The sequence below is a fragment of the Spea bombifrons genome, chromosome 3 (assembly GCF_027358695.1).
Source record: "Spea bombifrons isolate aSpeBom1 chromosome 3, aSpeBom1.2.pri, whole genome shotgun sequence".
In the NCBI taxonomy this organism is placed as follows: Eukaryota; Metazoa; Chordata; class Amphibia; order Anura; family Pelobatidae; genus Spea; species Spea bombifrons.
Genome location: NC_071089.1, coordinates 110,649,846 through 110,675,158, shown reverse-complemented (window position 1 = coordinate 110,675,158; position 25,313 = coordinate 110,649,846). Strand labels below are relative to the sequence as shown.

General features: G+C 41.4%; 1 protein-coding gene across 3 annotated transcripts in view; it reads left to right on the top strand.

Moving 5' to 3' along the window:
- The first annotated feature begins 5,771 nt into the window (after nt 1-5,771).
- The window catches only part of CYRIA (CYFIP related Rac1 interactor A), a 30,978-nt gene continuing 11,436 nt past the window's right edge, over nt 5,772-25,313 (top strand). For 2 of the 3 annotated variants that reach the window (XM_053459298.1, XM_053459300.1), the window contains exons 1-2: nt 5,772-5,886; nt 13,716-13,777. The gene's annotated coding sequence lies outside the window, so the exon portion shown is untranslated. Of the gene's footprint in view, nt 5,887-10,073; nt 10,109-13,715; nt 13,778-25,313 lie in introns of those variants that run through there. The other variant, XM_053459299.1, reaches the window with a different exon arrangement.

The following is a 25,313-nucleotide window of genomic DNA, read 5'->3' as shown; positions in this document are numbered from 1 at the left end:
CTTTTCGAAATACCCACCCAGTAGCACTGATTCCTGAGCCTTTATCTTTATGCTCAATGCAAAATAGTTTACACTTGTCAGCAATAAATTCCATTAATCACAGGTCAGCCGAGCCAAGCTACAGAGCAGATCCAAATCCCACTGTGTACCATCGTTTCATGCGATCAGCAGATTTAACTAGCACAATTCATGGCTGAAATCCTTTTTTAGGTCACCTATATTGTCATTAAAATAATTATCCACATCACGCAATGTTAAACCGGTCAGTACGAGCCATACATCTAATTAGATTACTGATGTCCTTGTTTTGTAACCAATTATTTAATATTACATTTCTTTCTGTACTGGTGACTCACTGGTTCTGCTATGTCCCTGTCTGCCAGTTTTGCAATAGCATCATTGTTCCACTTTGCATCTCTAAAATCATTTAGGATACCCTTCCACTGACCTCCACCATAAAGACACCCTTTTTATTTTCATTCACTCGGACAGAAAACGTCCGATGTTTAAAACGTGCCGTCTTGGTAATTCCCTCAAGCGCGTATAATGTACATTGATCTTTAAGTTGTCACAGCAAATATGCGTAACAATAATTATTTGCTTTAGGCGACAAACTGTTTTTTTTTTTAAACTGTTCTAGATTTGTCAGTACCAGAAAAACAAGACTTGTAGAATTGTTGTTACGTAATATGATAAGTGCTGTTTTTTTCATATGTTAAGAATAAAGCAAAAGTAAAACATATCTTTAAAGAGGTAGCCATTTTTTTTATTTGGAGAAAAGCAAATGGGTCTGCTGCTAATATTTTATAACTGGATAACTAAAAAAAAGACCAAGGAGGGGCAGTAGGTATAGCCTTTCTTGATTTCAGTAAGGCCGGTGACACTGTTCCTCACAGAAGACTCATAAAACATTTTTAGTGTTATGGTTTGAATATTAACGTTATTGAATGCATGGTTTAAGGCAATGGTTGTAAGTTTTTCTTAGCAATCTTACAAAAGTTCTCAAAGATAAGGTATATGTTTTTTGCACATGACACAAAGGCTTGGAATAAGCTAGTGATTTAAGTAAATTAGTAGAATGGTCAAGAATATGGCAGTTGCAGTTTACCATTAATAAATGTAGAATAATGCTCAAAAATCCACAGACAAAATATAGACTTGGAGATCCTGTGCTGCCAGCAATAACAGAGAAGAGGGATTTAGGAGTTATTGTTTCTGATGACTTGGTAACAGTAAAAAGACAAAGCAATAAAGCACTAAAAAAGCAAGCAGGCTACTGGGCTGTACAGCCAGAGGGATTATTAGCAGAAAGTGGGAGGTTATGCCACTCTACAGATCTCTGGTAGATTATTGTGTACATTTCTAGTTACCAGAGAAGGGCTATTGAAATGGTTTTCAGGATAAAAATCATCAGGAAAAAACTAAAGGAATCTCAATATGTATAGCCTGCTAGAAACAAGAGACATAATGCAAGTGATAGAAACATTTAAAGTTAACAAACAAAATATAAAAGGGAATTTATTTGAAACGGGGCAAAATGTTACGACAAGGGGTCATAATCTAAACTAGAGGATCAGAGGCTAATATGTAATGTAAGGAAGTGTTAATTTACTAAGTGTGGTGGATAAGTGGAATTGCCTCCCAGCAAAAAAGTGGTAGGGGTTAACACAGTAAGGGGATTTAAACATTCATGGGATGGACATATGGCTACCATGAATCTAAGACAAGATAAAAGGTTTAAGGTTCAAGTTATAAACCACTAGATGGGCCACATGGTTCTTACTTACAGTCAGATTTTATGCTTCTATGGTAGGAGAGTTGCCAGTAATATGCACTTGAGACATGGCTCACCTCAATTATAAAACCCATTTGTTGGGGATCAGCACGTGCTCAATTGTCCCTTTTATCTGGAGCTTATGTGCAGTCTGTTACACATCCTGATGTACATACTCGTCCTGATGTACATGGTTTGACCCAGAGATCTCCGGGTGAAGCACCGCTTGACACACCCTGCACCCTGTCCATTTGCCCTTTAAATGGGGGTCTTTCCCACTGACACCAGCGGGAATTCCCTAGACATCAGCAGGAACTCCCACAGACGTCAGTGGGCAGTCCTGGCCCCGTCCCACAAGGGATGGGCTCCAGGTATGCTGATGTAACCCTTGGCATGTTCCTTGGCTCCCTACTACATCTGACTTCTTGCTTGGTGACTCCCTGTATTGACCCGGCCTGTTTATTGCACTTTTGGTTCCTGATTTGACTTTTTTATTTAGTGAATCTCTGGTACTGATGTGGTATATATATATATATATATATATATATATATATAGTGGACTCTGAATATGCTATTCTGCGTGTAAGTTTCAGTTGTACAATTACTGGTTGCTAATACAAATGGTTCCAGCTAATATCAATTAATGAATGTTCCCAGACCCAATTAGACATTAGAGCTACCTCATCCATTTGTTAGCAGCCCATATGCAATGCAAAGTCAGGATAAGGAGGGGGTTACAGAGAGCTCAGAGACAGATTCTGTCTAATGCTACTAGTTACAGAGTGGCTCACTGATCACTAGATTTTCAGATCTTTTAGTCTGACCTGTGTGGCCACACTTGCTCTATACCAGCATATAAAGCAGTACTTGGTGTCAGAATTAAACGTGTTATTTAATTCCTGGGTATTAAAATTAACAGTTATTATTATTTTCTTTAGATACTTTCATTGTGTGGCCAAGAGCGACTTCAAGAGCTCCACCTTCCACAGGAGGTGAAAATAAAAATTGCTTAAATAACCTTTTTAATTTTGCTAAATTTCATGATGTCATGTATTCTAACAAAATATCCAGGTCCTCTCACAGAAAAACAGTCCCAAAAAAAGAGCCACCTGATACACTATATGGACAAAAGTATTGGGACAGCTGACCATTATACCAACAGGGGCTTTTATGACATCACATTCTAAATACATAGTTAGCCTGTCATAAGGACACAGAGGGGTAAATAAAGGGGAAGTCTCATACAAAATTATTTGTTTTTCACATGCACATACCCAAACTCATACATGCACACATACCCATTCTCATACACACACTCAAAACAAATACTTGCTCGTACATGCACACACTCCTTTGTTTACACACACACTTCCTTACTGATATATGCACTCCCGTACATATATATATATATATATATATATATATATATACAGTATCTCACAAAAGTGAGTACACCCCTCACAATTTTTTAAAATATTTTATTACCGTATTTGCCTGAATATAGGCCGTACTTTCTCCCCCCACTTTAAGTCTTTAAAGTGGGGGTGTGGCCTATATTCGGGGTCTAGCGCCCGACGCCCGGGTCATGCAGTTCCGGGCGCCGGGCAGGCAGCAAGGTTAGGATACAGATCCCCCGCAGCATATCTCTGGGGTGGGGGGGCAGAGTGGCAGCATATCTCGGGTGTGGGGGGGACAGAGTGGCAGCATATCTCGGGGGGGAGGAGGGCAGGGTGGCAGCATATCAATTACAAAACTTTTTCTTTAAAAAAGCACCAAACTTTTAGGGTGCAGCCTATATTCAGGTGCGGCCTATATCCGAGCCAATACGGTATATCTTTTCAAGTGACAACACTGAAGAAATGACACTGAAGCTACAACGTAAAGTAGCGAGTTACAGCCTGTATAACAGTGTAAATTTGCTGTCCCCTCAAAATAACTCAACACACAGCTATTAATGTCTAAACCTTGGCAACAAAAGCGAGTACACCCCTAAGTGGAGTCATCTTCCACCCCTCCATGACGAAATCACAGAGCTGGTGGATGTTAGAGACCTTGCGCTCCCCCCACCTTCCGTTTGAGGATTCCACACAGATGCTCAATAGGGTTTAGGTCTGGAGACATGCTTGGGCTGTCCATCACCTTTACCCTTAGCTTCTTGGTGGTGTGTTTGGGGTCGTTATCATGTTGGAATACTGCCCTGTGGCCCAGTCTCCGAAAGGGAAGGGATCATGCTCTGCTTCAGTATGTCACAGTACATGTTGGCATTCATGATTCCCTCAATGAACTGTAGCTCCCCAGTGCTGGCAGCACTCATGCAGGCCCAGACCATGACACTTCCACCACCATGCTTGACTGTAGGCAAAACACACTTGTCTTTGTACTCCTCACCGGGTTGCCACCCCACACGCTTGACACCATCTGAACCAAATAAGTTTATCTTGGTCTCATCGGACCACACGACATGGTTCCAGTAATCCATGTCCTTAGTCTGCTTGCCTTCAGCAATCTGTTTGTGGGCTTTCTTGTGCATCATATTCAGAAGAGGCTTCCTTCTGAGACAAAGAACTAATTTGATGCAGTGACAGATTTACCCCCCCACCCCTTCAACCTCTGCAGAAATGCTGGCAGCACTCATACGTCTATTTCCCAAAGACAACCTCTGGATATGACGCTGAGCACGTGCACGCAACTTCTTTGGTCGACCATGGCGATGCGGTCGGGTTTCAGCCTTCAGTACCGTGGCCATGTCTCTGAGCACTGAACACCTTGTACTTCTGGACACTCCAGGTAGGTTGCAGTTCTGGAATATGACAGCACTGGATGATAATGGGTTCCTAGTTGCTTCATGATTAATTCTTCTAAAAATTTCCGGCAGTTACTTTGCGTTTTTTATTCTCAACACATTTCTTGCGACCCTGCTGACTATTTGCAACAAAACGTTTGATGGTTGTGTGATCACGCCCCAATATTTTAGCAGTTTCGAGAGTGCTGCATCCCTCTGAAAGACTGTTTACAATTTTTGACCTTTCAGAGTCTGCTAAATCTCCTTTTCTGCCTATTTTGCCATGGAAGCAGTAAGGGTGTACTTAGTTTTTCACACATGGCTTCAACATTTTGGCTTTATATTTGTTGAATAAATCATGAAATGGTATAATGTCATGTGTTGTTCATCTGAGGTTGTACTTACCTAATTTGTAGACCTGCTAAGGAACAGTGGATTGTATATATAAGAACAATTCCTAGTGACTTCATGACGGTGTCATCAGCATACCTGGGAACTCTCCGGGTTTGACCCGGAGATTGCCAGTGAAGCACCGCTACTCAGGTTCAAGACCCAAATCCTCCGGGTCGCAGGGTCTTGACACGCCCCGCTCCCCGCCCATTTTCCTTTTAAAAGGGGGTGTTTCCTGCCCCCAACGTCAGTGGGATCGCCCCCGACGACAGTGGGCAGTCCGGCACGTGTCCCGCAAGGGAGGTCTCTGGTCATCAGTCAAGTCGTCTCGAAATGTATGATAAGAAAGCACTCCCTTACATGCCCGAGGCGGTCTGACTACAGCCCCACCCACAGCGTTCGCCAAGCCAGAGATGGAGCTGATTGGAGGGGAGTATATCACATGTACTTAAATGAAATATAGAAATATGTTATAAAGTTATTATTTATCCAACTTTTTGCGACAAATATTACATAAATCCCTTATAACAGCTGCAGCCCCTTTCCTCTTCGCTGCTTCTACAGTCTACAGCTTCCCTCACAAAGCTTATTTTGTTAATCCACCCCAGCGCCTCCAATGATTCACTTCACCGCCATGGGTCACAGCCTGGTGACGGCAGGCCATTTCCACAAGACTGACAGGGCAGCTGCTTCCTTCACACCACACCGAAAGCCCTTAGCAACCTGTGACGCAGCGCCTCACAGACCGGCCCACTATCCCGCCACACCCCCTGTACTGCGCCTGCGCGCACTCGGCCCCTCCCCACAATCCGACAGCGAGAGCAACGATTGGCGTCACGGCGCATGCGCAGAGGTTTGTCTAGAAGCAGCGGCAGCAGCATCCAGACCAGGCGGCAGCAAGACAGGAGTAGCTCGCAGCATTTGACCCGAGCGCGAGACAGTGAGTACCGGCGCTACCGGTGTTATTGTATCCCTCCGCACCGTAGTTAAGCGGCATCTCCTGTTCCGTGTTGCGTTAAACCGCGGAGTGAGCGTGTGAGGGGTCGCAGTGTGGATGTAGTCAGCGCTCCACCCACTCACACGCTGGGTGGTGGACAGTCGTCCAGCTCATCTCCACCGGCTTGTTCCTCACTATCTGTAATTATCTGTGTATTACTCGTTCTCCGTGGGATTCACGGGGTTAACGACCTATCTAGGGTCTACAACACCGGGCAGCAGTAGTAAGTGCCTCCCTCCGTGTGCTTGGGGGTCATGTATCGCACTGCATGTGCCATTTTTTTAATCTTTTGCTCCCAAACATTGGAGTGTCCGGTTCCAGAGTGGGTTCCTCACCCTGGAACTCATGTACTAGATGGGTCGTTAGGGGCATTGCCGGTAAAATTGTTTAGGAGATGAAAGGGTTAATCCAGCCACCCCCTCAGTGTAAATCAATGTGATGTTCTGTAACCGCTCATCATGCTTACTACCCACATGCCACCCGTTATATAACCCAGCCTGGTGGCGATGAAAGGGCTTCTCATTTATTTGTATAACTACCTTGGCATGAGTGTCACCTGTCTGCCAACTTTATCTTTGGGCCCTGAGGCCTCAAAAAGATTTACTCGATTCCTGTTGTGTGTGCCGCGTCGCTAACGTTATGTTTTGCACCTGTTGTATGAACGCCCGTGTTATACTCCTCCTTAGATAGAAGAAAGGGTTAATCGGTTCCCCCTGTTCATGTGATGTCACCCATGTCGTTTACCCGATCCGAATTCCTGTTCATTGAGGTTTTCTTTGAACACGCGTGTAGTTCGACACCGAACAGGTTTACTTTGCTGACTCTGACCCCCCCCCGTTTGCGTCACAATTACCTTCTTTCAGTGTCCATAATTTTACACATGGCTTAAAACCTATACTGTTGATCATCGTGGCCCCGAAAACATTTGTTGCGTCGCATGAGCCCCCCTTGCGTCGCATGAGCCCCCGTTGCGTCGTATGAGCCCCTGTTATTTTAGCAGCACGAGGCATGTGATTGGCGCTCTCATGGACTATCTGTTTGAGAAGCCAACTGTCTCGGAATGGAACCTTCGCTTTCTTATTTGAGAAGTAACACTTTCTGCGTTTCTTGTTAAACCCGCATTATTGTACACGAACACAATCGGCGATTGCAACACTTACTCTCGGATAAAATTAAGTACGTGGTTGCGGGTGTTAAGAAACCAAAGACCCCAAAGTACTAAACATCTTATGGCTGTTATAAAAAAAATAAATTATATTTTATCTAAAAACTAAGCCTTAAGTTGTGTGGTTTGTCCATCGGGGGCATTGGCGCATGTCTGGGGTCCGAGAATTCTTTTATACTCGCTGTTCCCAATTTTAGTGTCCTGGGTACCTGTGAGAATATTCGGTATCTCTTGTAGTCATTCTAAACATACGATGTGTATAGAGCAGAATGTAATAGTGGGGTCTGCCTGTGTTGCTGAACTTTTAGGAAAGATTTTGGGATGCCCGCTATGAAAAGCCGTGTTTGTTATACTGGGGGTTTTATTTGGTATGTGTCTATGGAGTTGTCCATTATGTATTTACTTTTCAAGCCGGGATAATGCCTCCTCCGCTGGGAGCAGATGGTGGGAGGTTGGTCACACTCGGCTCCATTCACCCCTTTGCATTTCTGCATCTCTAAAGAGCCTTTGTTTAGGGATTTAATTGGGGGGTCGTGCCCATCATTATTAGTGGCGGAACTGATGTATGCATGTAAAATATTCACCATTTATTTTTCCACATTTTATTTCTTTTTGGGAACCGATGCTAACAGCGCACATTTGGTACATGTAATCACTGCTTTGGATACCAAAAGTTTGTATTCGTTTTAGGCGACCATGTAGTATACTTGGGTGTGAGTTTAATAGATTTATTAACGTTTATAGTAAGTTTTTTTTTTTTCTTACGTAAAACACCTGTATTTGTGCAAATGAAGCCTAGCGTGGTGTTTTCACTTAGTTATTTATATAGCATGGCCTTATTCAGTAGTGCTGTACAAAGGATAAACAGTAGCATAATGTTGCATGCATAATACTATGGATTTACAGAAACAAAAGGTAGGGAGAGCCATCATCGACCATGAGTTAAATGATTTTCTATTGAGGATTTCGTCTTCTCGTCAGATGTCTTCTGATCAATATTATATAAGACATCTGGAAAAATGAAGATAATCTGAAATCTTCAGATTGGGCAAACGGCTAGTGGATTGTACAATAACAGCCTCTCAGTGTGAACTTATAAAACTGTGAAATAAAATATATATATTAATATGTTAAGCATTTGTTAAGAGTTGTATACTATACTTTTTCATCTACCACTGTGTCTTTTCTTAGATATCACTCTTAACCACAAAGTAGTTGATCAGGACCCTTCTGTTAGTTGCTATAGTGATAAGACTGTTTAAACCTTGAACCAGACTAAGAAAAAATTCTTTTTTTTTTATCAAATGTCATTTTTGGTGGTGTTTCCTTCGTGAGTGTAACATGTAACTTCACCTACAGACTCATCTAAAACAGGAAATGATAAAAGGTGAAGAATTAGAGTTAACTAACAATCTACAGGTTTGCAAACCATGGCAGGTGGTGTAAGGAAAGCCCAACGCTTCATGGGTTTAGTCTGAAGCTTAAGCATCAGTAGTGTAAATTGTGATTTAGAAATGACGCATGAAATATGGCCTCTGCAGTTTCTCTGTGCCTGATGTTTGTCACCCCATTCCCTTAAGAGCCGGGCTCTCTCCACCTAATGTATCGGTTTGTCTTAGTCTGTCAATTCTTGTCTTGTCAGACCCCTTAAATATATGTATTGTATTAAGCGCTGTGTAAATTGTTGGCACCATATAAATAAAAGATAATAATAATAATAATAATAATAATATGCAGGGCTGAGCAGGAAGACATTCCACCATTGAGCGAGTACAGCGCTGACCACATCCACACCGCGACCCCCTCGCACGCTCACTCTGCGGGTTAGCATAACACGCAACATTTCATTAGTGAACTGTGCACCGCCATATCTTATTAAATGACTTTTTAAAAAGCCATGCTGTAAAGCACCATTTGATATTTTGTTTTTGAATTTTTATTTTCACCCAAGTTTTGTTTTTGTTTTTTTTGTTGACTGTTTTTTCATGACTGTAACTGAAAAATGATTAGAGATCACCTTAGGGTCTCTAAAAATATATTTTTTTTATTACTAAAAAAAATTATTTCAACCCTGCTTTGCTGACCTCAGTATGTAGCAGGGAGTCCAATTAAGCCGCCGGAAGCTTCAGCGATCAAACAGAAGAGAGACCAGGCTGTCGGACAGCCTGATCTTCCATGCAGCATGTCTGAGCGCCTCCGTCAGCTTGCTCGGGAGGCACATGTCGGGCAGGCCTGCTGTAAAAGCTCTTGATAGTCCTTGTTACCCCATATATCCCTGTGTTCAAAAACAACCACACAAAAATGCTCTTGTAATAGCTGAAAACTTTCTTCACACCAAGCCTCAACTTATTACTCACTTGTTTGATTGCTTGAAAGGCTTCTGTTTAATGACTTTCGAGAGCTGGTAGGTAGGTGCTAACTTTTCATGTTGTGTGTGTTGTAGAGACGGTTTGAGTTCTGCTGTCTATATATATGTGGTTTTGAGGGGAACAATAATAGTTTGCTGCTTATATGCTAAATGTGAATCCTTGGTTTTGTTTTAGTTGCACTTCTGTGTTAAGAACATTTGGCCAGGTTCTTGGAGGAAAAGCAGTAGGTATGCCTATTTCACAAGACGTATCCATTGACCCGCTTTCAGAAAAACCAATGCAAGAACAAACACGTTGACTACTCTCAGCCACACTGATGGAAATTTTAGCCCACCAATAACTCTTATCATCCAAGGCGGATGGACAATCAGGAGCCCCACTACACATAGTAATAGAAACATGTCAAGTGATTCGACTTGTTCTCATGCTGGACGCTTATATGCCCCATGTGGATTTAAAATAAAGCACATATGGCGATTAGACTAACTTCTGTGATATTTTTTCCGTTCTGTTTCTATAGAATTAATTTAGGTGCTATCCTCCTACAGGAAATTCTTGGACCAGGTATTCTCGATGTAGACCAGTGGGCTGTTCTCTTACTTGTTGTTCTGCCCCACTACACATAGAAAAGGTCATTTTCAGGAATACTTTGGGAGAAAAAGTGCCACCGCGCATGGATTCGTGCATTCGTTTCTCTTCGATCACATATCTGCTGTGGTTGGCAGTCAAATGGTTAATATATGCTATTTATGGATTGCCTTGGAAGAAAAATGTGCAGACCAGATTTTATGGATGCTGGTAGGGCCAATGACTTGAGTTTGTATGATGGTCATATGGACCCTCTTGGCACGCTAACAGGACCTACACCTGTTTTACAAACGTTCGTTCCATCTGGATGTTGCATCTACACAGAGGATACTTTTAGAATACATTGTGACACGTATAGCCAGTTGGGCTTTTATTTATCAAGTTATGCATCGCTAAGACGTGAGAAATTCTGGATTCATTTTATATTCTTACAATTTAAAACCAAAGACTCCTGACTTGCCCCATGAACATCAGAATTTACAGGACTCAAACATTCTGAGTTGGGTGTGTAGAAAAATACTTATTTACCTGGAAAGGGGAATTGATTTAGATTTGTATGCAAATAAAATTACATAATCTAACAGCACAATTTAATGACTTTCAAGGACATTTTAAATACAAAAGCATATCAGAAAACTGAAATAGATGTGGATGTAGGGGTTACAATCCCTTTAAAAGGTCTTGTTTGTCTTGGGGATGACTTACTTGATTTTGTCCTCCCTGTGTTATCTTTACTGGCTTTCTTTTCATTTTGTTTCCAAGCTTTATTAGACTGGATGGCGAGTGTTTGTTCTGTTTTATTACTGGACCACTTGCACCCCTCCCCTGCATTTCTGTCATTTTACAGTGTTCATAAACTTCAGTTTGTATCCACGCCGTAGCTATGATTGTGATTTTTGAGCGTATGCTTCCAAGTGAATGCCCTAGTTTGCCTTGCATTGGGTTTTGTTTTTTTATGTGGTATACGTTTCTATCCCAGAGCTGTTGTGTAACCTCAGGCGTCAGGGAACACAAGGATCTGGTGGCATGGAACAGATCACATTTCACGGCAGACAAGATGCATACCTTGTTGTAATATACACACATGCATTTTTGAGAGCTTGTTTCAATGCCTGATTTTGGCATTATTTTATATTTGCTTAATATCAAAACAATAAAAAGGGAAGATAAGTGGCAAACCGCAACACACAACTGTGGTCACCATCACACGTTTTTGATACTAATGTCATTATTATATTAAATGAATGTAATGGTCAGTACCTATGTGTGAATACCTATATGATTTAAAACCCGGTAATGCCACCTTTTAGCAGCAGTAACTTCTTATTGTAGTTAATGGTCGGTCTCTTTCATGGTTTTATGACACCATACAGAACCAGTTCAATGCTGTGGCGTTTGGGGCCTTACATCCCATTGGGATTTAGGTTTAGGAGGGTATTCCAAAACTTTACATTTATTGTTTACGCGTTCTGCCGGATCCTGAATCGAAGACAAAATTAAGGACAGATTAAGGTCTGAGTCTTTTTAAATCAGGAAATATAGTTAGACTATATGGGGCTGGATTGTTCGTATCTACCATCAAATTTTATGTTTCAATGAAGACTTGCGCTTGTGTTCTTGATGCTTTCTTGCTTTGTGACGCGGTTTCATTTTAGCTGATGGATAATACGCCTTATGTTCTCCTTTTTTGTTACAAAGCAGAATTTGATTCCTTTAGTTATGGCAAGTTATCTACTATTCCTTAGTAATAGTACTAACAACACGATAATGGACAGTTGGTTTGAGGTTCTATGTTCTACAGTATTTCTGTCTGTCCTCTCCTCTAACGTCTACTTCTCATGCGCGCTTACAAGGTTTCTCAGGTGCTGCCCCCTGTCCTCTTGAATGCTCTCCCCTGTACTATCCATCCTTTCCACCTGCCTTCGGTCCTTCAAAAATCCTTCAAAACACATGTTTTTAAGGAGGCCTACAAACTTGCATTTTAACTCCTTACCTCGCCTGGTCATTTCTTCTCCTGCAATACTTACACTAGTGTGTCTGGTCCATCCCTAACATTGGCACTTTTAGATTGTAAGCTTGTGTTTAGGAGGATCTTCCTCACCTGTTTCTGTAAGTCAAATTGCTATGTTATATACTACCTGTTATGTCTTGTCTACTTGTGCAGCGCTACCGAATCTGATGGTGCCATATAAAACAAATATATGACATTGACAGTGGTTCCATATTCTGTGTAACCATTTTCAAACTGACCTGCATTAAAACTGGAGATGTCTTTATGGACCTTGCTTTGTGCACTGGGGCACAGTCATGCTTCCAATGCATTTTAGAGGAAGCTATGCTTCCAACTTTGTGAGAACAGTTTCGGGAAGTCCCCAAAACTTGTTGAAGCCTTCCCAGAAGAGTGGAAGCTGTTATCGCTGCAAAAGGGGGGGGCCAACTACATATTAATGTCTATGTATTTGGCATGTGATGGCATCAAAGTCCCTGTTGGTGTAATGATCTGGTGTCCTAATACTTTTGTCCATGTAGTGTATGTTGTATGCTGACACCTGATAGGGGCCACTGTTTGTCAGTTTTAAATTGGGCAAGGATGTCTCTGATCGTTTACCAGGTTTTGGAAACCTCTAATCGTAATAATCCCTTCCTTTAGGCTCACTTTACTAAGGGTTTTTTTTATTTTTTTTTGTATATACCATGTCTGATTACTCAGCGCTTCACATAGTGATCTGACCAAAATCAGTGTGAGAAATATGCAAGAATGCCGAAGATCAAACCGTTGCACTGATTCACAAACAAAAATCACACGCTTTAGGTATCTTTAACAGATGACATATGCTTACAACTGTAAAAGTGACAGGCTTAGTCATGGCTGAATCATACTATATCAGGAGTTTGTTCTTTATATTGTAGTAAACACTTGTTTATATGTGTTCTTTACTATTGTTTAAGCCAATAAAACTGCATTTAGCTAGATTTATAGTTTCGCTTTTATGCAACAATGTTAATCTTGATTTGTCATAATTAAAGGTGCATCAGCTGCGTTCCAATAACTAGCACTGTTTATTTTTTACTCATATATCAGAATAGATATGGTGTTTTTTTATGTCTTTAACCCTGAGTTCTAAGGTTTGCCGGGGACGGTGGTATATATTTTTTTTAGTTATGTGTTCTATACTCAGTCTCTGGCTATGAGGGTCTCGTTGTCTGCTGCTTGTAGCAGGGGCACGCTGCGTGACTGCAATATCCATCTGATAAGAACTGGATAGGATGTTCTGCTGCCATGTGCGAGAGATTTCATGACCATATATGGTAACTGCCATAGACACGCACTTTCTACTGGGACCGTTTCACTGTCACCAGGGTTACCTTGTGCCTCTGATATGGTGCTTCTTTATCACAAGCAGAGGGAGAGGGGCATACTAAATGTGAACAAGTGGCACCATGTGTGTATATATTTTCTTCTTCTTCCCTACATTAAGCTGGCTTAACCCTTTAGGTGTCTGCGAAGGGACACATGTCTTCTACACCCCCCCATTTCTCTGTGATATTGTTTGATACCTCTGTGGGGGAAGTGTGAGAAACTGAATACATGACGTGAAACGACTGAGGGCGTATGACATGTTTTTTCTTTTTTATCTATTGGTTTCTAGGACTCATGGTAGAAGGGGGACTATTGTAAAGCGTTTCATTCGGAGACAGCTGCAGCAAGAAGGTGAGTTCGGATTTGTGGGTTTTTATTCATTTTTTTTTTCTCCGATTTTAACAGATTTAGTAATGTGAATTAAGCGGTTGTAAACTTGACTGTATCTTTGTGTTGTGATGCAAATTTTCCACATGATGTGTAAAAGGTGTATATAAAATCTTACTAAACAAGGCCAGGAGCTTGTGTATATTTATTTTGTAAGCACAAAAACCTATGCAAAAAAAGTATATTACAAATAATAAAATCTATTAGATGAACAATATGGTATGGAGATTTGATGTGATTCTCCTTTATTAGAAGCCCACCCTAGACTCCCTCGCTCTACAGGGTCCTGTACGTTTGCTTGCAGGTTTGCTTGCCGTGAGCATGGAAGGTCTCTGCAGTTTTCACTGCTGAACAGTGTTGAGATTTTTAACAAAGACATTTTTGCATGGCTTTTCTTGCTCTCAGAACATAATATATTCCTAGATACACTTTGCTTTTTATTGCTTTTTTTTTTTTTTTTTTAAGTAATTTTTTCCCCCCTTAAAAATAGTGATGTTTAACTTTTCAAATACATTTCCTGATGAAGTTTATTGCTTTTACCGAGTAAATCTGTGTGTCTTTTTCCTGTGTGGTTGTCTTGCTGTGCACGAGAAACCATAGAGAGGATCTCTTCACACCAACGAAGCAGTGTCCTCCCAGCTATAGCTTGTTTGAGACCTGCAGATAACAAGTGGAATGAAATGGTTTAATGTTCCTTTCTCTGGGAATAATTTTTGTAATTTTCCCAATGAAAGCCATGGGGTGTTTTTGACTGAAATGGCTATTTGCCCTCCGTTATGGGAAAATAGTGTGTTTTGGCCCTGTGAGCCTCGAATACATGAATGCATGTTCAAGGATGTAATATGGATTCACGAAAAACAAAAGAGCTGCTTACCTGCCAGTTTTGGCTCAAAGCAGCCAATAATGGACCGGAAATCACTCTCATTGAGAGTCGGAGCACTTTCAGCGCATGTGTACATCCACCTTCACTTTGTTAATCAGGAGACCCGTTCGGTCATCGCATCTCTTGTAAGGCAAATTGAGTTGGGGGGGGGGGAATGGATCAAAGGCAGAGTCTTCTAAATGTATTATATTTTGCATATGGAATACCCCTCCCCCCAAAGGGATTGACTGTTTTTATGTCGCTGTATCATCAGTGGAGCTTTTTGTGAAGAATTGTCCAGCGGCAAAATGTTAGCAACATCTCAGTCAGCAGTTTTAATGTTGCAATTATGCAGGGATCCTGATACTTGGATTACATTAAGATACATTCATCCTTTCTTATGCGTTCCTGCTTTTCCTGACACACCTGAGACGCCAGGACTCCGGCTCTGCCTCACATAGGAAGCAATAGTGCAGAAAATGTTTTTATTTGATGCAGAAACACCTGTTGTGGGTGGGGTGTAATAACAACACAAAAAAAAAAAGTGTACGTGGCAAGAAAGAAAACACCATTTGTACTGCTGCTTCTCTGTTGCTCTGGCAGAACACAAATATACAGAAGGCTTTCTATTGGAGTCCTTGACATCTTGTTCTGCGGACAGGCAAAGACAATCTTTGATGCACAATAAGACTTTTACTAAAGTGTTTGATTGTAATCAAGGCTCTCCAGATTACTTCACTTTTGTCCCCTTCTAAGTACTTGGAGGGATTCAGTAGAACCAGTCCAGGGGTTGACTAATTTGGTTTGGTTCTAGGAGCCAGCCAATACATTGAGGAATCGGGTTTTCTTTAAACGATACTAACATACTTGATACACGCAAACAGGAACATACTTACGTAGACACACAGAGTAAGAAACACACACCTCCCTACCTTTGTTGGCTCAGGGCAGCTCTTCTAATCCCTCGCGGCCCTCACACCAGCTGCACCTGAGCGCCGGCAAATTACATCATCCCGGCGATTGGTCTCGGTCAGCATGCAGGGACTGAGTGAGCGTGGCCTGCTTGTATGGTGGCGGGGGGGTTGGAGGAACTGATGTTTGCACCGGCAGCTTTAAAGATGCAGTTCATACATATAGACAACGCTCCCCAAACCCCTACTTGCTAGGCAATGTTTTCTGGTCGCCATGGCAATGTTTTGTCGAACCCTGTCCTATGCATTTGCACTATTTCCCCACCACTTGCTGACCTAAGTGTTGGCTGTCAGAACCCACCAACACACATATACGCAGAAAGCACGACTTGCACAAATGGAGTGTAATTAATGACTACAGTTTGCATTATAACTTTACAATAAATCCAGCTGTAGTTAATAAGGTTAGGAGGAAATTTTTATAACCTTGCCTTTGTATCTGTCAAAGATTAAAACTGCGCCTATGTAAGTGGATTTTAGCCGATTACGCAATAAGTTTTGATACTTAGCGCGTGTACATTATCTTTAAGCTGCTGATTTATTAGCATCTCTTGCTATTATGAAAATACTTTGTAAGGATCGTAATAGCGAAAGATGATAAAACATTTTGTACTGAGATGGAGTTTCCTGAGAGATGTGGTTTCAGTGCCAGTATTAATAATAAATATATATTCCAGATAAAATTATCTGCAACAAGGGCCGATATGAACTAACCAGCGTAATGCATAGTCAGACTTTCGAGAACTCTCATGGCGTTACACATGCTTTGTACATGACTGTCCAAGCTGTCGGTAGAGGAAAAGCTTACCGGTGCTGTTCCTTCATAACTTAAGGTAAAGCCAATGGAATGGAACTGCAACTTTAGTGAATAAACCCCACAGCGAAAGCTAGTTACCTTATGGAGCTTCATTTTCACACTCGGTATAATTAGGAGTTTTAGTACTTTGATAACTAAAGACAACCAATCAAATGGCTTGTTTTACTTTAAAGATATACTCATATATATATCTCTCTATTGTCAAGGATGTCATTAGGACTGAGTTTTGGATGCTATCTCCTGTGTTCTGTAGCTGGAGGCCTACAAGATGGATCTGGTCTCCAAAGGCTCTTGCGATGCTTCTAATGATCCTGAAAAAGCATATGTTCTATTATATTATGTAATTGATACAATTATGTCAGGCCCTCATGTTGAATACATGTGGCCCTCCGTAAGCTGAACTGCCCTGCTCTGGTGACCAACGTGTCCTATTATCACAACGACATTGAATAATAGCAGCAAAGGCACCTTTGTTTATGCAGCAGGCCATGTTACTGCAAGGCACACCAAAAGGAATGCTCTTCAACTGGTTATCTCCCCAAGCTAGAGAAAACTGACTTCTCATGTCATCCTATAGCTCGGTGTCAAGATATCTCAGTTTCGGGTTTCTCATTGTTTCGTGGAACAGCACCCTTTCCAAGTGATTTATTTCTGAGCGCACAGATAAAAAGCAGATGGATGTATGGATCCCACCATTTTTTCCAATCATGACTGAATACAGAGTAGTTGGGCTTGTTTGGAAAGTTCAAGAGGCCATTAACGTTTTGAACAGGTGCAGATAAAACCATTTATTTAATAAGGCTGAACTATGTTTTTTAGAACCAACACTGAATGTTTTTTGTCCTTCCCCACCCTGCTGTGCGTGTTGTCTCTGACCTAATGCCATTCCATTCCCTCTGCGTCCGCAAACCCACACTGCATTTTATGGCCTCGCAAACAACAAGTGCCGTTTGTTAAGACTCAGACTCAAATAATCATGTTTTAGGGACACGTTATGTCGGATGATGCTCCCAGCCTGCCTTGGATCTTTAGCTGGATCTTCTGCTTTGTAGACCTTTTTTTGTTTGTTTTTGTTATATTGCCAAAATTACATTGACGTGACGTTTATCGTGTAGTAACCGTTTTGGATGTTAATTTGCTGTGAAGTGTAATTGGAAGCACCCGAGTGGGTCACGCCGTAAACTTCATTTGTCAAACATCACGAGACAGAGGCACAGAAATCTGTTTTGCACGGTAAATTAGTCAATGGGGGGCACAAAGTGATGTTCTTTGGCTTTGTATGACGTTCTTGGTGTGCACCGTTCTGCAATACAAAGTACTTCTCTAGGTTTTTCTCAAGTCTGGTTTGTGATTAAAGTATATATTAAAAATATCAACAATGTGGCTTTCAAAATGTTGCCGACACAGAATAGGTCGGTCCTGCTTATTGTCAGGCAATTGCTCTCCTGCCAGCCAGTGTATGTACGGCAGCATATCATGATTGGAACAGATTCAAGGCCAGGGCCGGGGGGCGTGGAGGCCCAGGAGCGAAGATGGTCGGGGGGGGGCGTGGAGGCCCAGGAGCGAAGAGGGTCCAGGGGCGGGCGTGGAGGGCCAGGCCATGTTAGGAGATAATCGGTTTCTGATGACCTAGTATGGAGCAGGTTGCCCCACATGGGACCATTTGGTCCCCTACCCCTAGATTTACTATCATTAGCCCAACACAGATGCGGTGAGGGAGATGTTAAAGGTGCTCTTCCTCCTTAACTGCCAAATGCCCCAGTGGTATATCTAATTGCCGCATTATACACCACATTTCTAGTACTGCTCCATGATGCCCAGAAATCATTCTTTACCGCGTGGAATTTTGCCTTGTTCCTAAACTAAATGTAAAAATTAACATCTGATGCAAAAGCATGCATTGATAAGTGGTTGTCATAGAAACTGAGAGCCTTCTAATAGTTTGTTTTTATGCGATAACACCTTCAGAAGAATGAGTACGGTGACGGATCTGCTCACGTTTCTAAAGCGTATTAGAGAGACCAATTAATGTTTTTGTATAAGCAGAACGCCACATTTTAGGAATATAACATTTTTTTATTGCCAAATTAATTTATAATCATTGCAGGAAATCTACTTAAAGGTCTCTGCTTTATTCCAATGGACAACCCGGTATCCGTCCTACCCAGAAATAGGTTGTGTGTCTATCTTAGTAGATACTTTTGAGGCAACTTCTTGGCTTGGGGGTTCAGTAATTGAGCCTCGGCATACCCCCTACCTCCAGGCCTTGTTGGAGGAAATGTGAGACTTTTGAACTTCCAGAACCACCTGGGCTTCAAAGAGCTTTGGCAATAAATAATTTATCATCAATGGGGTCAGTGCTGACCCTCCCAAGCGGTAATCCAATCCCTATGCTATTAATGTTTAAAGACAGGCTTAGAAGGTATATAGCTGTCGTTCTGCTTTTCATGAATGTCTAGTTCCTGGTTTAAAATGTTGGGGTTTTTTTTTTTTTACAAAAAACGGTGACTTTGCATTAGATGCTAAGAATATACACTTGAGTTGTATTTAGTGATGCCATTACTCTAATTTTCCATTAGTAGTGTGTTCATCGGCTCTTTTGTTTTTTCATTCAAGGTTTTTTTTTTTTTTTTTCACATTGCTACAGAATCCCCTGGCGCTTTAAATCCAATGTTTTAACATGTTACATTTTATGTGAAGATGGGTCTTGGGAAAATCTAATATCCTGCATTATTACGGTTTATTGATTTATACAAAGTCGTCGTATTCTGCAGTGCTCGTGCGTTTGATTTATTGTTTTTTTTGACGTTGATGTTCCCAGACATTTATGGTGCCTGTAGTATAATTATTTTTAGTAACCTTCTACTTACATTGGCATTTTGAAAACTGTAAAAATACCTGTATTTCCCCCTTAAATAATTGTCCTGATTACCGTCTCCGCGACTTACGGGACACTTTGGTTTTGGATGCTGTGCCTGCTGTTTGAGAAGCCGGTAGATTACAATTAAACAGAGGCGCAGACCTAATGCACAATGCACATGAGCCGTGGCATAAGTAGGAATGGATTCAATAGAGGTTAACAGTTTGCTAAATTTATGCCAGGACCCCAAACGTAACCTGAAGCATTGAGCGTTTGGATATCTCTGCTGCAGGTTGCCATTAAACTTGTGTTTTTGTCATTTAACGCATTTTAGTTATTATTAGTAATGTTGTTTTGGGGATTCTACATGCTCCTTACACGACCTTTGCTGTCCCGCTTCGGTTGTGCCGTTGTTCTACTCTCTGATTACCAAGCACCAGCACAAACTGCTGTTGGAAACTCGTGGAGAATCATTGCTCGGGGATAAAAAGCATCTAATTAAAAAAATAATTTTAATGTGTTTTACACAGTTGGCTGAGGGCAGAGTTAAAACAAAATGACATCCCACACGTTCAGACTGAAGCGTCCCGGTGGGATGTCGCCTCCGGGTATGGAGATATCTCATGGCGCGCGATGTGTACTGTAAGAGAAAGCACATGCCGTTTGCAGCAATTTCAGGAATACGCCTGCCGTCTAATGCACTTTAAAACATATGCAGTCATTTTCATGATATCCGCAGAATTTTCCTCTATATATTTAACCCCCCGGCTATTTGCCAATGCAGCATATGTCGCGCATATCTCCTGACGAGTCATATACTTACCGCAAGTCAACTCCAGAGCTGGCTCAGCAAATGCTCTGCTGCAGGGCGATCCTCTTGATTTTCAATGGGAACCTTCCCTGCCACTGATTGGCTCCTTGAAGCAGCCAATTGGTGACTTGAAACAACATAGCATGGATGGGCATTCTCCTGGAGCTTCTCCATAAGGTAAGTAGGTAAGTGCCCCCCCCCTTTCAGGTTGGACAAATGCATATGGGGCTCACTGTGACACTGGAGCATCCCTTTAACTCCATAGTCGGGTACGGTAATGTAATTGGTGATTTTTATTATTATTATAAGCGTATACTTTCACTATATCATCTGTGTGCAACATTAATACCTTCATCGACCCAAGTCAAGTTTCTTCTAACTTTAACATTCTGTACAAAATATAAAACTAGTACAATGCTATTTAAATTAATTTAATTAAATCATACAATGTTAAGTGTTCAATCCTTCCATGGAATGTAGGTATCAAGCCGAGTTTCTCTGTATTAAGTACAAGAAAAACAAACCTGATTCTTGGCGTCTAGATTGCGCACCCGTTTTTAATTCAGTACACATTCGTTATGATTGGTTTTGCTCCCAACAAATTGGTGAAACGGTTTTATTCCGCTGCGATTTGATGCTGTACCCAAACTTTTAGTAATGCAATAGTAATACAATAACTGTTTAGTATCTAGTATACAATATAACCGTTTACTGTGCTGATAACATTGAATATTAAATGGATGGGAAATATTTGTTATTGAAATCCACATTACATTACATTATTGAAGTTCACATTACATATGAAATGTCATTTTGCGCCACCTGGTGGATACTTTGAGAAATGCGCAGGTGGGATTTATTTTCAAATAGCTATCTTTTGTATAGTGTGTGTGTTTGTGATATAGAGCTATGGATATATATGTGTGTTTTAATGTATAAACAGTCTGCATTTTGCACGCTGTTGTCAAGTTAAGAATATAAGTATCAGAAATTCACCTTTTTACAGGGACGGCCATCTTCCGCTTTCAAGGGTATACATGATTATTCCTCTCCATTATGTTACTTCTACCCATTGACTCTGACTGGCATTGTATGGGCGGGTGACCGTAAATACAAAGGCTTTAGAAAAGGAATGTATGTAAGGTTAATTTTCATAGTGATCCCATCCTTTCCTGGGGGGAAACACCCCCCCCCCCAGCTGAATTGAAAGAGATAATCGCCAAAATGATTTGGACAGCATGTCAAAATGAACCCCCTTGCAGTATACATATAAAGCGATGTTCTAAGACATGAATGTTACATAAAAAACATTTACTTTCAAATATTAGTCATGATTCACTTATTTATGACATCACCACAGTTAATTTTCTCTGCCAGTCATAGATTGTAAAATGGCGTTTTTTTTTCATCTTAACATTTGCTTGAAATTAGCTATCTTTTAAAATGTATCAAGGAAACGGAGGCGTGTAAATGACTAGAACTTTATATTTTTAGCAGCGCATTGGTGGAATAATCCTGAATATTTATGAGTCTCGTTAAAAAGCCCTCACCCTGGCCTCCCCGCATAACACAGCATTAAAAAGAATAATTGTTGCCGACAATGGCTTCAGACATATTTTACACGCATGTTTGAAGCTTGTAACAGACATGCATCACTTTTTTAATGGTCCAAATAAGTTTTCCGCAACTAACTCGTTCGATTTTATTACCGGGACGGCTTTATGTTATGAAAGGGAATTCCGTTTGATCGTTTTTATACCTGGAAATGCCTCTGGTGACCAGCAGGGGGCAGCAGATAATAAACAATACATTTCTCTATCGGCTTCTAAGCGCTTTTCATATGAACCATATTGAATGAGCAAATGTCTATGGGCCCGTCTGTGAGTTTTAAATGTCTCCTTCTCAGGAAATCCACCGAGGTAGCATTGCTGGGTTGTCAAAACAGCCGCACAATGTCTGCTTATGTGCGTGTTCAGCTTTGCTGACTTTTCTGGACAATACAGCTCGCTTGATACAATAAAAGCCTTATGGTTGGGTTGTCTTTTTCTGCACGGAGCGCACAACCAGTGTGTTTATTGTAGAGCGTTTCATATATGATTAATTATGACGTGCATTAGGTGTCGTTCCTTTGGTATTAAACCACGCAATGAATGTATTATTTTATAGCATACGTTCTGTAAGGATTACGGTGTTAAGCAGCCTTTGGCTTCTTCATATCTTACCCTCTTTCCTTTCGGGGACCGGGACACCTAATCGGTGGGAAATATCCTAAATCGTTAGGGTTATAATATAGAGTTGGCCATCTTTGATTGGGCTATTAAAAAAAAAAAAAAAAAAAACACACCCCCAGCTTTTCTCATTATGTCCTATGTGAGTGTACATCTTTATAATGCATTAAAGGGTTAATTTGAAAGATGTTGATGCAGATATGGGGCAAGATATGGAAAAGCTTATTTCAGCTGTTTTCTGGAGTTAAGCTCATTTGCTTCCTGTCAGAATCCAAATATTTTGATCACATGTAACGTTTATTTAACCCCTTGAGGACAATGGGCGGTCCCTAAACCCATTGAAAACAATGCATTTTGAGCCCGTACATGTACAGGTTTTGTCATTAAGGGTTAAAAAAATTATATGCATGGATGGTATAGATACAAATCGATTCATCTGTGATATTTATAAAGAGGTTTATCTGTAGTTTCTCGGTCGTACTGGACTCGTGTTTTAAAGCTCACACTGTCCCTTTTGACGACTCTCTGCCATATTAACGTCCTCTGTGAGGTGTCTAATATACATTCTTCCGAAAAAAATAAAAACACTCCGGAGACAGAAGTTATAGGCAAAATCTCCCTTCTTCCTCAATGATCTGAAACTTCTTGCCGGTGTAAGCAGCCAATCAGTAGCAGGAAAGTGCTCCCATTGAAATCAACAGGAAGACTTTTGCACTGGGGTCCAAGCAGACCCCTTACAGGGCATTCAGCAGAGCCGGCACTGGAGCTTTTAGCTGGGGCTGGGGAAAGGGGCAAATGCTTGTGGGGGGATTCAGGCGAATCCCCACATGCCTTTGCAAAACAGACCACATCAAAATTTAAAGGGACCGCGCACCTATCATATGCAGTGAATGGCTGGAGTGTCCCTTTAATAAATCTTTTCTGTTGATGAGGCGGCGCGGGACACTGGAGAGCCCCTTTAATGTTATCCATGTTTGTGAAGCAGGAATGTACTGCGTAGAGGTGTAAATTACAGGGACTGCTTTTCCGGAGCGCCGTGGAGATTTCTGTTTAAGTGTTGTGCGCACGATGGCTGCTGTGTCCCTTTAAGGAGATGGGAAGGTCAGATTTGGCTTGTGCATCAATGAGCCGTGCATTGTATGGTTTTAGAGCTGAAACAACGAATCGATAAAATCGATAATAATCGATAACGGAAATCATCGATAACGATTTCCGTTATCGATTAATCGAGTGATCAATTCGTTGTTGGAGCACTCGGCTCCTTTTACTTACCTCCGCGAGCGTTCCCCGCTTCTGCTACACGCTCTGCAGTCTCCGCCTTCTTTTAGCTACGTGACGGATGTGACGCGTTCCGGAGGTAAGTATTCTTCATGTCTATGTGCACGGATCGCACAGAGCCACTCGCACAGAGCGCCGTGGGTGCAAAGTGCTGGGTGCAAAGTGCCAGGGCTGGGTGCAAAGTGCAAAGTGCTGAATGCTGGGTGCAAAGTGCTGGATGCAAAGTGCCAGGGCTGGGGCAAAGTGCTGGGTGCAAAGTGCCAGGGCTGGGTGCAAAGTGCTGGGTGCAAAGTGCTGGGTGCAAAGTGCAAAGTGCTGGGGCAAAGTTTCTTGAACAGTAATAGTCCACCTCTTTTCAGAATGTTTGGGGTTATTTTGTTTCATAAATATTGTGTTTGGGTTCTTGTACTTTGAAAATATTGTTTTTTATTACATCATAACAAAATAAGAATGTTAATGTAAATTTTAAGTTGTTTTTTAACATCCAGTTCATTAAATTCTTTTAAATAAACGAAAAATTTGCATATTGTTTTTTTTTATCCGATTAATCGATTAATCGAAAAAATAATCGGCCGATTAATCGATTATTAAAATAATCGTTAGTTGCAGCCCTATATGGTTTGAAGCTCTTTAATATTTTTATTCCAATTTCCGGCACTGACGTCCACTCAAAAAGGTAGCCAGTGAATTTCATGCCAACGCTTGTTCGTTTTAAACGATGCCTCGGTGAAGCTTTGGAGTTCTAGTGCGTCGGCCGACGTAGGAAGTAACCTGCTTCCTGAACAGCGGACCAAACATGACCTTCCCGCGGTAAAATGGTTTAGAACCATTCAGTTCCTCCTGAACGGTTAAGCAAACCTCAATTATATGGTTCTATATGAAATATACGTTTTTGGGGTTTTTTTTATACCAAAAGTAAACTTTGCCCAATCGTTATCTTAAGCCTATCGTACGGCCGGTCACTTCCTGATTTCTCAGATCGTACGGGTGCCGAGAGAGTCCAAACCATGTCAATCCCTCACTGCCGGAAGCGAAGACCCCTACTGTGCAAGCCTTACTTTTCCTATTCCTTTTGCCCTGTATTAAAGTGACGGGGAACCTTTTTATTTTTTGTTTTTAGGCTTAGGTTTGCTTATTTGCTTTCTGCCGTGGGCCGCAGATCCTTGCTGTATCTCACGCCAGCCTCCGATGTCTTTTCTTCATTTGGAAGCCGCCATAGGCTGTAACAATGTGTTCTGTTTGACCTTTAACTGAAAACATCCATTTTTCTGTAGCCGCGCCACGGCTTCTAAATAGCTTCTTTATGCTATGGATGCGAAATATTTGAGGGTTTGCCGCTCGCCCAATTTTCAGCTCACACCATTAAGTCCTGTAACCCACGGGCAGGTCGTTTAGGAAACGCTCTTTCACGGCGCCTGACGTGCTCCAGCAATCCCTGAGAGAAAAAAAAAGCCTTGTTGAATTCAATTTGGCCGCTTGGCTGTAGAAGCCACTGTCTCCAGCTCCTGTCTGCCGAGCGCCGTGTGCACGATTATTGCATTTACCGTTTACTAAACATACGTGTGTATTTAATTCACATCGCTCGCCTGATCACAGCCTCCCTGGAGGCTTTCCAGTAAGTCAACAAACTCTATGCACTGGGGTTACCTTTCAGGTAGCATCCTGAACAGTTA